Genomic DNA, 11,574 nt, shown 5'->3' with positions numbered 1-11,574 from the left:
GCCAATTGTGCCCCCTGTTGGAGCTAATGCGTACAGAGGGGTCCAGAAAAATGTAGACACTCTTTTGACAGTCAATATTAATGGAACAAAATGACATACCATTACAATTCTTGCAGAGGGGGAAAGTTATTTTATGTGTTCAAAGTGAGCCCCATAAGCAGCCAAACAATTTCAATGATGCTGAACTGTTGACAGAACTACGGATGTCAGTGCTGCTGGTGTGATAGCCGCACAGGATGCCTCAATGGTATCTCATAGCTCATTCAGTGTAGCTGGCTTCTGTTTATAAACTTCATTTTTCAAGGTCCCCCCCCATATGTAAAAGTCCAGAGGTGTAAGATCTAGAGACCATGGCAGGTACTCAACAGCTCCTCTTCAACCAATCCATCATCCAGGTAGGCTCTGACATCTCTATGGTAGTTAGGTTGAGCACCATCTTGTTGTAGGTAAAAATCTTTCATTTCCAAACCCCTCTCGGATGGAAGGTAAAATCAATGTTTGCAGCATGTGAAGACACACCTCACCTATTACAGTATGGTCAAAGAAAAATGGGCCAATTAAACCATGTGATGACCACAACACACACTGACACCCAGTATATAAGCATTTGTCCACATGAACATGTGGATTTCAGGAGCCCCAGTACACACAGCTGTGGCAGCTTACAGTATCTTTAAGTTTGAATTGTACCTCATCAGACCAGATAACCATCCCCACAAACCGTTCATCCTCATGAAGCATGCCTTCAAACCACTCGCAATACTCCATCCTTCAATCTAGGTCGTCCTTATTCATAGTTGCATTAATCTTGGAGTGTACACTCTCCACTTTGCGGCCTTCAAAATTTGTCGTGCACTTGATCGGCTTACCCCGCTTTCACAGGCACCCTACTCCCCAGATATTTTAGGTGACCTAGTAAATGTCCAGCAATGCTGGAAGCTGGACTTGCTGATAATTTTTCCTTATGCAAATCCTGAACAATAATGTCAGCTTCAAATTCATCCCAAATACAATAAATTGTTATAGGTTTTGGTGGCTGAATTCCATACACTTTATGCCATCACTGTTGTAGCTCCATCACATTTTCGTACTTCCGGTACAACTTCAATACAGCCTTGCGTTGCTCAGACAACACTCTTACTTCATTCACTGCTGCACTGTCATCTGCTGGAAAATGCACACCAAGTTCTGTTGAGAAAAGAATGGACTACACTACCACGCAAAACTGCAACGATATTTCATTTTGTTCCCCAGATATTAACTATCAAATGGTGTCCAAATTTTTCTGGGCCCTCTGTATGTAGGCCGGAGCACAAGCCTCCACTGGCTACTTGTGTATTGCTAATTGTATTTATCTTGTCTTCCATGTGTGTGTATTGGTCAAGCAATAAATTACGGTGTTCTTGGGTTATAACACTTCTTGGCTATGAGTATGGTATTCTATTCCACATATTCCACCTGAGTCATTGGTCCTTTGAGTTTAATTTACATGGAGGCAGTGCTTCATCTTTTCTTGAGCAATAGCAGGCACTGCCAGTTGCTATTTCCAGTTTAACAACTACAATAGCACAACTGGCGGCCCCACCAACAATATATCTACTACCGTTCCCTGTGTATGGCAATTCAGCATAAGACTGGGATGCTTATGAAAAATGTCTGCAGCAACATTTCCAGGCATTTGGGGTAACACATGTAAACTTGTGCGAGGCCATTTTTTTGTCATGAATTTCACTTTGTGTGTATCAGTTGTTTCAGCTGATCCCCTTACAAGAATCTTCAAATCTTTCTTTCAGTCAGCTGTTTGAGTTACTTTCTACCTATCACTTTATAAACATACTCACATTATTGGTGCTCATGTGGAGTTTTACCGCTGCCAAAAGTGGCTAAAATAGTCACAGTGGGTGTGGGCAGCAGAACTACATGGAGTTAGCTGTCGTCTTTATTTTGTGAGAAATGTTTATAACAAATGCTAGGCAGATAAAATGGTTCGTGATGCTACTGATAAATTATGCCTTTGCAGTGATTTAAAAAAAAAAAACAATTCTTAATGCACAGTCAATCACTGATACCTATTCTTTGCTGCACCCTGATGAGCTGTGAGCAAAATTATTTTTCAAAGATTGACTTGGCAGAAGCATATTTACAGCTGCTATTCGATGAGGAATCTAAATGCTTTCTTGTTATCAATTCCCATCTGGCCTTTATCAATACCAGCATTTGCCTTTTGGTGTGGCAAAACCACTCCACGCATTATTATGTAAAGATGTTCCTCGCCACTGGTCCCCAGCTTGTGATCAGGCATTCAAGTTGTTGAAATCCAAGCTGTAGTCGGTACCTTTTTTGGTCACTTTTCAACTGGGCCAGCACCTGGTGTTAGCAACAGATGTGTCTCAGTTTGGACCTGGCGCCATTTTTGCCCATAAGTATGCAGATGGATCTGAATGCCCAACTGCATATGCCTTTACATATTAAATTCAGTGCAATAGCATTATTCTCATATGGAGACATAGGCTTTAGCAATTGTGTATGCTCAAAAAAATTTTTTCACGTTTTTCTATATGGGTCTAAGTTGCATCTGATCACAGGCACAAACCACTGATATCTTCTTTTTTTTAAAAAAAAAAAAAAAAAAAACCCTTCGGGATCCCTGACAGATGCCACTTACAGCGGTGCACTCTTCCTGTCTCAATACAATTCTGAGATACATTTTCAACCTGTGACACAACATGCAAATGCTGATGTATCATCACGTTTGCTGATTGGTCCACATCCAGAGTTTGATAAAGAGGAATTACTTTTGTTTTAATTTACATATGGAAGCTCAAAAGCCGGCCGAAGTGGCCGTGCGGTTAAAGGCGCTGCAGTCTGGAACTGCAAGACCGCTACGGTCGCAGGTTCGAATCCTGCCTCGGGCATGGATGTTTGTGATGTCCTTAGGTTAGTTAGGTTTAACTAGTTCTAAGTTCTAGGGGACTAATAACCTCAGCAGTTGAGTCCCATAGTGCTCAGAGCCATTTGAACCATTTTGAAGCTCAAAAGGTTGTTGATTGTTTCTCTATTACTAGCACTAAAAATTGCATCTGCAATAGCCACACATCCTGTTTTAAATAAAGTTGTTTCTTTTTATAACATGGCTGCCCAGACAAACCACCAGGCCTTGCTTCTGATCCTTTGAGTAATTACTTTGTATTACAAAATTGCCTTTCTGTTTGAGGAAGAATGCTACTGTTAGCTACAGAGGACACTGTTCCCTGGGTTGTAGTCACGTCCCCTTTTCAGTGTAATGTTATGCGTTTACTACATGTGGACCACTGGGTGCGTTCGTACAAAAGCATTAGCATGCAGACATGATTTTTGGCCAGGAATTGATAGGGAAAGGGCATGAATTGTTGCAGCCTGCCCACATTGCGCCACCATCAGGTGGCTCCCTGTACTTCTTTGCGACCATGGCCAGATTCACAGCAGCCTTCAAAATTAATTCATGTAGATTTTGTGAGACCTTTCTGAATTTGTACTGGCTTGCTATAATTGATGCTTATTCTAAGTTTCTGTATGTGGAGCACTGTCAGTCTACTTCTGCAGTGGCAACAACTTCAGCTTTTTCAAAAATTTTTGCAATGGAAGGTTTTCCGTACGTGTTAATTACAAACTACAGTGCCCAGTTAATATCTCAGAAATCTGAAAATTTTTGTAAAAAAAAAAAAAAAAAAAAAAAAAAAGTGGTGAAACTTCCTGGCAGATTAAAACTGTGTGCCCGACCGAGACCCGAGTTCGAGTCTCGGTCGGGCACACAGTTTTAATCTGCCAGGAAGTTTCATATCATCGCACACCTCGCTGCAGAGTGAAAATCTCATTCTAAAAAAAGTGGTGTTTGCCATGTCATGGCTCCTCCTTTCCACCCTTAATCAAATGAGGAAGCAGAATGATTAGTATGATTATTTATGACTCAGATGAGAAAATATATTTTGGATGTGTCACTGGAAGTAATTCTTGACTGGTTCCTCAGTTCTTATAGGTTCACCCCTGTTTATGGTAAAGAGACCAGCAGAGGTCTTGTGTACTCGTTAGCCCAGGACTCTGCTACATCCATTCAGCCAACACCTGGCCATCCACCAGCATCGACACTGCAATGCTTCTGGCCTGGCACAGCCATTTGGGCTCACGGGTTCAGCTGCTGGCCAAAATGGGTGCTGATGAAGAGCGCCTGTGGCCAATGCCACCTTGTCATCCACATGGCTAAAGGGAGGGCGTTGGAACACATCAACCAGCCATGACCTCGCGTAAGTGCCTGTGCACGATACGTAACCCTGCTGCCCCTCTGCCTCCATCAGCCTGGCCGTCTCCCACATCATAGCCAGTGCCCTCGCATTCTCCGACGCCGCTTCTGTTATTGTCACAACTGTGTCCTCTGCTGTAGGTGCCACCTTCAGCTGTCAGGAGCCACAGGGGGACCCCGGCTCCTGCAATGTCACGGCCGATGCCTCCACTGTAGCCGCATCCATCACAGCAGTTGCCACCTGGTTCACAGCGATCTCCTTCCTTGGTGTTGGACTCAGTTATGGACATGGAAGGTACACCAGCATCAACTATCCTACCACATGGCAAAGGAAGATAAGTGCTGTAAATACCAATTTTGTGTGTGCACCACTTCATTGTTCGCATGTGAAGTTTGTGCTTGACTCAGCCACTAGAGGCCACCCAGGCTGCTAGTGTAACAGCAAATGCATGCACAGCCTGATGGCTGCTTCTCCTGTAGGAACTAATGTCTATCACCCGTGGTCTAGGGGTAGCGTCTTTGATTCATAATCAAAACGTCTTCGGTCCCGGGACTGCCTAAATTTTGATAAATAATCAGCATTGGTGGCCGAAGACTTCCGGCATAAGAAGTCAGCCTCATTCTGCCAACGGCCTTGTCAAAGACGGCGGAGGAGCGGATAGAGGTTCAGGGCACTCTCTTGTCCTAGGGGTGGGAAATTGCCCCTAAAGGCGGAAGAACCAGCAATGATCAACGACATGAGGATGCAGAAGGCAATGGAAACCACTGCATTAAAGACACGTAACGTGTATCCACAGGACATGTGGCCTGTAATTGAAGAAGTGTCATGATGATGTCTCCATTGGCAAAAGATTCCGGAATAGTCCCCCATTCAGATCTCCGGGAGGGGACTGCCAAGGGGGAGGTTACCATGAGAAAAAGATTGAATAATCAATGAAAGGATAACATTCTACGATTCGGGGCGTGGAATGTCAGAAGCTTGAACGTGGTAGGGAAACTAGAAAATCTGAAAAGGGAAATGCAAAGGCTCAATCTAGATATAGTAGGGATCAGTGAAGTGAAGTGGAAGGAAGACAAGGATTTCTGGTCAGATGAGTATCAGGTAATATCAACAGCAGCAGAAAATGGTATAAGAGGTGTAGGATTCGTTATGAATAGGAAGGTAGGGCAGAGGGTGTGTTACTGTGAACAGTTCAGTGACCGGGTTGTTCTAATCAGAATTGACAGCAGACCAACACCGACAACGATAGTTCAGGAATACATGCCGATGTCGCAAGCTGAAGATGAACAGATAGAGAAAGTGTATGAGGATATTGAAAGGGTAATGCAGTATGTAAAGGGGGCGAAAATCTAATAGTCATGGGCGACTGGAATGCAGTTGTAGGGGAAGGAGTAGAAGAAAAGGTTACAGGAGAATATCGGCTTGGGACAAGGAATGAAAGAGGAGAAAGACTAATTGAGTTCTGTAACAAGTCTCAACTAGTAATAGCGAATACCCTGTTCAAGAATCACAAGAGGAGGAGGTACACTTGGAAAAGGCCGTGAGATATGGGAAGATTTCAATTAGATTACATCATGGTCAGACAGAGATTCCGAAATCATATACTGGACTGTAAGGCGTACCCAGGAGCAGATATAGACTCAGATCACAATATAGTAGTGATGAAGAGTAGGCTGAAGTTCAAGACATTAGTCAGGAAGAATCAATACGCAAAGAAGTGGGATACGGAAGTACTAAGGAATGACGAGATACGTTTGAAGTTCTCTAACACTATAGATACAGCAATAAGGAATAGCGCAGTAGGCAGGGCAGTACAGTTGAAGAGGAATGGACATCTCTAAAAAGGGCCATCACAGAATTTGGGAAGGAAAACATAGGTACAAAGAAGGTAGCTGCGAAGAAACCATGGGTAACAGAAGAAATACTTCAGTTGATGGATGAAAGGAGGAAGTACAAACATGTTCCGGGAAAATCAGGAATATAGAAATACAAGTCGCTGAGGAATGAAATAAATAGGAAGTGCAGGGAAGCTAAGACGAAATGGCTGGGCTGCAGGAAAAATGTGAAGACATCGAAAAAGATATGACTGTCGGAAGACAGACTCAGCATACAGGAAAGTCAAAACAACCTTTGGTGACATTAAAAGCAACGGTGGTAACATTAAGAGTGCAACGGGAATTCCACTGTTAAATGCAGAGGAGAGAGCAGATAGGTGGAAAGAATACATTGAAAGCCTCTATGAGGGTGAAGATTTGTCTGATGTGATAGAAGAAGAAACAGGAGTTGATTTAGAAGAGATAGGGGATCCAGTATTAGAATCGGAATTTAAAAGAGCTTTGGAGGAAGGCAGAAGGGATAGATAACATTCCATCAGAATTTCTAAAATCATTGGGGGAAGTGGCAACAAAACGACTATTCACGTTGGTGTGTAGAATATATGAGTCTGGTGACATACCATCTGACTTTCGGAAAAGTATCATCCACACAATTCTGAAGACGGCAAGAGCTGACAAGTGCGCGAATTATCGCACAATCAGCTTAACAGCTCATGCATCGAAGCTGCTTACAAGAATAATATTCAGAAGAATGGAAAAGAAAATTGAGAATGCGCAAGGTGACGATCAGTTTGGCTTTAGGAAAAGTAAAGGGACGAGAGAGGCAATTCTGACGTTACGGCTAATAATGGAAGCAAGGCTAAAGAAAAATCAAGACACTTTCATAGGATTTGTCGACCTGGAAAAAGTGTTCGACAATATAAAATGGTGCAAGCTGTTCGAGATTCTGAAAAAAGTAGGGGTAAGCTATAGGGAGAGACGGGTCATATACAATATGTACAACAACCAAGAGGGAATAATAAGAGTGAACGGTCAAGAACGAAGTGCTCGTATTACGAAGGGTGTAAGACAAGGCTGTAACGTTTTGCCCCTACTCTTCAATCTGTACATCGAGGAAGCAATGATGGAAATAAAAGAAAGGTTCAGGAGTGGAATTAAAATACAAGGTGAAAGGATATCAATGATACGTTTCGCTGATGACATTGCTATCCTGAGTGAAAGTGAAGAAGAATTAAATGATCTGCTGAACAGAATGAACAGTCTAATGAGTACACAGTATGGTTTGAGAGTAAATCGGAGAAAGACGAAGGTAATGAGAAGTAGTAGAAATGAGAACAGCGAGGAAATTAACATCAGGATTGATGGTCACGAAGTCAATGAAGTTAAGGAATTCTGCTACCTAGGCAGTAAAATAACCAATGACGGACGGAGCAAGGAGGACATCAAAAGCAGACTCGCTATGGCAAAAAAGGCATTTCTGGCCAAGAGAAGTCTACTAATATCAAATACCGGCCTTAATTTGAGGAAGAAATTTCTGAGGATGTACGTCTGGAGTACAGCATTGTATGGTAGTGAAACACGGACTGTGGGAAAACCGGAACAGAAGAGAATCGAAGCATTTGAGATGTGGTGCTATAGATGAATGTTGAAAATTAGGTGGACTGATAAGGTAAGGAATGAGGAGGTTCTATGCAGAATCAGAGAGGAAAGGAATATGTGGAAAACACTAATAAGGAGAAGGGACAGGATGATAGGACATCTGCTAAGACATGAGGGAATGACTTCCCTGGTACTAGAGGGAGCTGTAGAGGGCAAAAACTGTAGAGGAAGACAGAGATTGGAATACGTCAAGCAAATAATTGAGGACGTAGGTTGCAAGTGCTACTCTGAGATGAAGAGGTTAGCACAGGAAAGGAATTCATGGCGGGCCGCATCAAAACAGTCAGTAGACTGATGAAAAAAAAAAAAAAAAAAAAAAAAAAAGGCCAGATTGCAAGGTTCCGCCGCCACTTGTATGTTGTTAATTGTTTTGTAACTTGTTTCATTTGTGTACCTTGTCTTCCTTGTGCTTGTATTGCTAGAGCAATAAATTACAGAGTTGTTGGGTTAGAACAATACAAGAATAAGATCATAAAAGTGAACACAATGTTAGTGATTAAAATGTGGATTGCAGCACTTGAGACTAAGAAATGCCCAAGCCCCTCACATATATTGCATATCTCATCTCAGTTTCTGTTCCAGGTTGGATGATAAAAAAATTATTCATGAAATATGCTACCCTGTAATCTGGAAAGAACCGTCAAAACATATAAAGGTATAGTTAGTTTTACTTTTCAAATCGTAAAGATACTGTGTTTCAGAGATGAAAAAGTCAGCCGCCTCATATCCCTGTACACGCTCCGCAAGGTGATCAACAGATTTGGGCTGCCCATACAATCTGATGAGTTTTGTACAGAAAGTAACAAGGAAAGTAGTGAATCTACTGCTACCCCATCATCCCTCCTTTCTTTCATATATTAACCCATTTCCCTAACATTTTTATTTTTTCACACAACTAAAATTTTTTACAAAATATGCGCAAATCAAGTTATTACAATGTCTTATACAAAGATAAATAATCACACTGAGCTCAGATGTTACAGCCTGATGCACCTGTCCACTCTTAAGTGCCACATTTGCTACTTTCAAACCTGAAATCACTACACTGTCCTCCCTCTTCCAGAGGGAGCAGTTTTCTTTTCCGTGGGTACAATTTTCACTGGGAAAAGACCTCAGCTTCACGTCCTGTTTCGCTTCCCCTTATGCAAGGAGTCAGCCATCAGGAGCTGCTCTGCAAATTTCTGCCAGAGTTTCGTGAACTTCGTCCTCTTTCATTCTGAGCTCAATATCTATTTGATAACAATATCATTCACTATTTGATGTGTTCAACAAGGGGAAATACATTGTCTTATACACCTTGACATACCTGTTTCCCTGCATAATCCTCCTTATAAAAGGGTATGGAAATTGAATTTTTCACAGATCATGGATGTGATGTTTATATGACAGCTTCCACACTATCACTGAGTAAAAACCACACAGGAGTCCTACATCTCATCAATCATACCACCATTACTAGGGAATATAACGTCAGCCTATGGAGAATGTTATGTAAGAAACTTGATACACTGACATCATCTCCATACTGCGCACTGCAAATATAAATTTGTTGACTGAAGGCAATATTTTTTCCATTTATGCTGTGACACTTATTTAAGGCATCTTGTTCAGAGTCAACATTAAATATAACTGTATAGGCTACAACTAGGTGCATAGCTAATGTAAGAAGAAGCCTTAATAAATATTACAGCATTACAATGGATCTGTGTGTGTGTTGGGGGGGGGGGGGGGGGGGGGACAACAACGTCTTCATTGATGTGCTGAGATTTATCACAGTCTAATATATACAGTCGCAACACTTACTACTGTGAAAGTTGTTACCATTTGACAGTTCAAGTGACACTAGCGCCGCTAGTGGTCAGAAAGCTCGTCTTCCTCTGACGGCAGATGCAACGTGAAAATAATGTTTGTTTTTAATTCGTTTTGTACGTAATTTACAAAATAGTTAGTATATTTTTGTGTCACAAATGTTAGGAGAACAGCGAGAGACATAATTGATCGTGAAATATAAGTAAACAGAGCACGAACTATTGAATGAAGTGACATAAGCTGCAACATATTCTTGAAGAAATAATTAAGAAGTAGCATACAATCGCACTTATTCCACTGAAACTAAGAGAATATACACTGTATATCCCACATATGAAATATATAGATGATCTTCTTTGTGTAAAAATGAAGCGACACAGCACTTTTCATTACGTTCTGCTTTGCAGGAAGCCTGCTTCCAAAAATACAATTTCCATCTTATTCTTTGTGGTATCAGGTTATCTCAATAAAAAGCATGACTGTTTAAAAACTTTATTATATCCCATTGATACATTTAACGAAAATAATATTAAATGGATGAGTCAGTCCTAACACTTTAGCAAGCCAAATGAGCCAGCTTCATCACTTTTTTATTTCTTCTCTTGCTCCTACAGACTAAGTCTTGATTACTGAATTTAATAATGTATAAGAGCCTCACTTTCACAAACAGTCTTATTAACAACATGGTTTCAGCACAGCACCCAGGAGGAAAATTGGGGATGTCCATCAACATGTTCACAAAGAAAGCACCACAATTACTTATGTGAGGATATTCATCAAAAGTAGGAGTCATCTTAGTCTCACAATGAGTTAAAACTTCTTTGACATCTTCTGTACAAATAAATAGGCTTCCAAAGTTGCCTTCATAGCTTTTAAAATGACAATAAACTTTGTCATTTGCGTCAAAGTCTTGGCTGCCATCTACAAGTACTGTCCTACATTTATAACAGTCATGAATTGTAAGCAGTTTCTTTAATACATAACCAAACACATATCTCATGCTGTTTGCCTCTCCGAGGTCTGTTTGGATTTTCACATTTGGTAGTCTGATCACTGAACTCGTGTCACTGATGTCCAACAGTGGTGAAACAAGTAATTTGGGCACTGCTTTCATATCCACTATTGTCTGGTCCCAGTTGATCCCCTCAATTGGAGGTAGCTACACCATTTGTGTTCATTAATTTGCTTAAAGCACAATTATTGAATGCAACACAAAACTGTCGTGGTGATGGGTTGCTACAAAAACCACCTTTATGCCTTATCACTGAGAAAAAGTTTTCCAGTGGATCTTGATTAATTTTGCGTTTGGACTAAATATAACTTGGTTCCATCCATAACATCATCAACAAACATGTTCAAAGCACTTATGTTACCCAGAAGTCCTTTAATATACTTAATCCTAGATGAAAAATCTTTCCCATCAACATCTACAAATTTCCATGACTGTATCCGTGGCTTCAGTGTCTTTAATATTTCCAAATGTCTTGAGACACTTGTAATGCAGTTCCTTAAGGATACAGGCCCTTTAACACTATATGCATTAAATATGTCAAAAATATCGTTTACTTTTTGGCAAAAATCTGCAGTAGCAGTAGCAGATGATGATATGGTGCCACAAGTAACAAGTGTCTCAATGCCAGCTGCTACTGTATGACTCAACACACGAACTGCAGTGCTTACCTTCATTTTAGAAAATGATGGCAGTTGGACAGCTGTTTTAGTGAGCTTGGGGGCCAACTTTTACTTCCTTTCACAATCACTTGAGTACAACTGACAAATGTCCTTCCATGAAGCAGTGCCAATCCCTACTTCATCTGTTGTGTGCATAATGTTATACCTGAATAAATTATTACGTATGCTTTTTATCAAGTGTAGGGTGTCATAAAAAAAGTAGATCTTACTCCCTTCGTGTACTAAGCATGGATTAACTGGTGTGATACCCAGCCCCTGGTGTGATACCCAATCTCTGTGAGTTTTTTGATAATTTCAAAAAA

Source organism: Schistocerca nitens, chromosome 6 (genome assembly GCF_023898315.1).
Source record: "Schistocerca nitens isolate TAMUIC-IGC-003100 chromosome 6, iqSchNite1.1, whole genome shotgun sequence".
In the NCBI taxonomy this organism is placed as follows: Eukaryota; Metazoa; Arthropoda; class Insecta; order Orthoptera; family Acrididae; genus Schistocerca; species Schistocerca nitens.
Note: the sequence above shows the minus strand (reverse complement) of the source record.